The sequence below is a fragment of the Myotis davidii genome, unplaced genomic scaffold, assembly GCF_000327345.1.
Source record: "Myotis davidii unplaced genomic scaffold, ASM32734v1 scaffold1330, whole genome shotgun sequence".
NCBI classification, from domain to species: domain Eukaryota; kingdom Metazoa; phylum Chordata; class Mammalia; order Chiroptera; family Vespertilionidae; genus Myotis; species Myotis davidii.
The window spans coordinates 2444684-2448870 of NW_006283826.1; positions in this window are offsets into that span (position 1 = coordinate 2444684).

Genomic DNA, 4187 nt, shown 5'->3' on the forward strand with positions numbered 1-4187 from the left:
ACAAGTGACAATCCACTCCATAAGACCCTGTGCAGCCACTAAGAATGTTGCAGTAGCCCGGCGGGCATGGCTCAGTGGTTGAGCATTAACCTAAGAACCTGGAGGTCATGATTTGATTCCCAGTCAGGGTACATGCCAGTTGCGGGCTTGATCCCCCATGTGGTGCATGCGGGACACAGCCAATCAATGATTCTCTCTCATTGATGTTTCTATCTCTCTCTCCCTCTCTCTTCCTGAGATCAATAAAAAATATATTGAAAAAATAATGTTGCAGTAGTCATTTATAGATATGATGGGAAGAAGTGAAGAAAAACAAATTACACAACAGCATGTATGTATAATCTGGACCCATTCATACGGAATACATACTTTCATATATGCATATTCATATTTATATACTAGAAGGAAGTCTGGAAGGAAATACAGTATGATGCTCATTGGTTCGGGGTGTTAGGCTTATTAAAGGTCTTTACTTAATTTTACATTCACTTATTGATATTTATGAATCTATAATAATAAAAGCATAATATGCTAATTAGACCAGACATCCTTCCAGACGTCCTGCTGGACCACCTTCCGCATGAAGCTGGGGCTGGGAGGGAAGCCCGGGTCCCGGGTGCCAGAGGGAAGCTGGTGCCGGCAGCTGGGGGAAGGCAGGCCTACTCTTGCATACATTTTGTGCATCAGGCCTCTAGTTTTTATATAATGGACATGTAATAACAGTACAGCTTCCCACATGGGGGTGCAGGCTGTGTAGGAAGCACACTTATGTGCTTTGTTTAATGTTCACAACGATCATTTCAGGGGTGTTGGTAAACCCATTTTACAGAGAGGGAAACTGACGCTGAGGCTTAGGATAAGTCATATACCATATTAGTTCCCCATTACTGCTGTTACAAATTACCTCAAACTTAGTGACCTAAAAGCAACACAAATTTATTATTAGTTTTTATTCTTCTACTAGAGCAGTGGTTATCAACCTTCCTAATGCCGCGACCCTTTAATACAGTTCCTCATGTTGTGGTGACCCCCAACCATAAAATTATTTTCATTGCTACTTCATAACTGTAATTTTGCTACTGTTATGAATTGTAATGTAAATATTGGTATGCAGGATGTATTTTCATTGTTACAAATTGAACATAATTAAAGCATAGTGATTAATCACAAAAACAATATGTAATTATATATGTGTTTTCTGATGGTCTTAGGCGACCCCTGTGAAAGGGTCATTCAACCCCCAAAGGGGTCGCGACCCACAGGTTGAGAACCGCTGTACTAGAGGCTGGGTGAACAAATTCGTGCATGGTTGGGATCCCTCAGTCTGGTCAGTGATTGGGGCCATTGGGGCTGCGAGAGGGTGGCCAGCAGGGGTGGGGCCCCAGGAGGTTGGCTGTGGGGGCAGACTCACCACCAGGGGGCAGCTCCTGCATTGAGCATCTGCCCCCGGTGGTCAGTGTGCATCATAGCAACCAGTTGACTGGTCATTCTGTCACTTAGGCTTTTATTATATATAGATTTTTAAATCCTCACTAGAGGATATTTTTCCATTGATTTTTAGAGAGAGTGGAAGAGAGAGGGAAAGACAGAGAAAAATACTGATGTGAGAGAAACACATCAATTGGTTGTCTCCTGCATACACCTGGACCAGGGCCCTGGCCAGAGTGGAGCCTGCAACCAAGATATGTATGTGCCCTTGACCAGAATTGAACCCCGGAGCTTTCGGTCTGTAAGCTGATGCTGAGCCTAACCAGCTAGGGCGACACAAATTTATTATCTTACACTTCCGGAGGCCAGAAGTCTGAAGTGGTCTCACTGGGCTAAAATCGAAGTGTCAGCAGATCTGCCAAAGAGTGGCCTTGGACTCAAAGCAGAGCACCGTAGCTGGGCCCCACTAGTTTCTCCCCACCAGTCAGATCTCAGAGGTGCATTCTCGGGGTTGCCATGGGAGGTTATCCTGGTGATTTACCATGCGACACCTTCACTAGGGGAAAGCTTTCTGGAGGACAGAGACCATGTCCGCCTCCCCTTTATTCCCAGCACTCCTCGCTAGGGTGTGCTTAGGACTTTACATCTGGCCTTTGGAGCTAGGCAGGCTTTCACTCTTGCTTTGTCACGTACACGTTTCCAAGCCTCAGTTTGTTACTTATCTATACAGTGAGGATACTAGCAGGGGATACTCCATTGGGTTGGTGTGAGGGTGAAATGAGATGCTCAGTGTCAAGGCCTGGCACATGGTAATGGTCAGTAAGTGTTAGCCTTCTTCATTGGAGCACGCTGACCTGCACACAGTAGGTGCTCAGTAAACAGTAATTGTTGTCATTGCCATGTACATTCTGTAGGCGATGGTATGGTCGTTAGTGGAATGCACTTGGTAAGCAGGAGTGGTCATTACTGGAGCATGCTGACCTGCACACAGGAGGCACCCGGTAAATACGGTTTGGTTGGTTCCAACCATTGTTTTAGTGGAAATACTAGTAGTTTCAGTTCTCTCTCCTCAGTGGAGACAGAGAAAGGTAAGGGCACATCCAGATGGTCCCAATCACCCCCTGAGCAAGCCAGGAGAACACCACCACCTTCCCAGGGCAGGTGAGGGAGCTAAATGAAGCACATTAAGCACTTTGTACCCCATAGGCTCGCCATAAAGTGGCTCCCGCCTCTTACACATCCAATGAGCTTCTGTGCTTAGTCCCGGAGAATGGTTCAAAGCAAGTTTTAAAACATCTCTTCCTGAGCATATTCTATGAATCTGCAACCATCGTTTCTGACCAAACAGTTGTTTTCTTTTTTAAACACAGAGCTTGTAGGACGGCATCTGTTACCCCATGAGCATTAATGAAAGCTGTTTAAAATAAACAGTGAGAGGAAAGGTGTTCTGCTTCCTCCAACTGCTGCAACATAAGGAGGTTGCGGGTGACCTCGGAGTAACAGGCGAAATAGCCTTTTTCTGAATGTGACATTTTAACAAACAAACAACAACAACAACACACACACACAACACGAAGCTTTGAACCTAACGCTGACCATATGTTTTGAAAAGTCACTTATTTTCATATAATGATGACACTACGAGGTATCAAGTGTGGCAGGCACCATTTTAAGTACTAGGGGAAAGACCAGTGAACATGAGAGTCTATATTCAAGTGGGCAGTGGTGTGTTTCAGATGATAAGTTTGTAATTCCGAATGCTCTGAATATTAGGAAAGAGAAAGGACAGAACGGGGGTGGACACAGGGAGCAGCACCTCCCAGTCTTGATGGGTGAGAGAAGGTGGAGGTGATCTTCGAGATGAGTAAAGGCGAGCGGGTTATAATAAGAGTAAAACCAGGACTGAAGGAAAAGGGGAATGAGGGGCAAAGTGTTCCAGGGAGAGGGAACGGCATGTGCAAAGTCCCAGAGGTAGAAAGACAAATCCGAGAAAAGAATACGAGAGAGGTGGGAGAAACCTACAGGCGTCTGGGTTTCACCTGAGGCAAAGGGGAGCCATGGAGGACTTTCTGAAAATGGGAGGGATGAGATGTAGATGAGCCTGACCTACATCCGAGCAAGGTGAACGGCTAGCAAGGAACACTGGAGGCAGCGGCAGGGAGAGCACCCCAGTCGTTACGGGGAAGGCGGGTGATGGAGGGACATGGACAAGCGGACCCATTGGAAGGGCCTTAAAGCAGCTCTGGTAGAGGGAGAGCCACGTGTCAGCAAAATAGGGATTAAAAAGGTTTAAAAATATCACTTTCCCGGAATTTTGTTTGGACCAAGTTGGAGGGGGTTGAGAATCCAATACAATGAATTTGCTCATAGAGAAAAATACTCAAAAGTTCGCTCACGCCCTACCACCAGGAGGGTACCAAAACAAGTGCGCATGCGCGAGATTACCGAGGGGCTCGGGGCAGTCCGGCTGGTTTTAGGCAAGGCCTTACGTTTCTGAATTTAGAAGGTCATGCAAAAAGGTTTAAAAAAAAAGACCAATGGTAGCTCAATTACATTTCTTGAAGCAACTATACCGCAAGCCGAGCCATAGCTCCGGGGAACTCGGGGACGGCAGGTTGCAGATTCCCTTCGGGCAAAAAGAAGGGCGAAGCCGGCGGCGGACCCGAGTGCGAGACGCCCCGCGCCACCAATCAGAGAGCGAGAGAGAGTGGGGTGGGGGAGGGGAAGAGGGGCGGGCGGCGGCTCCTGCGCATGCGCCC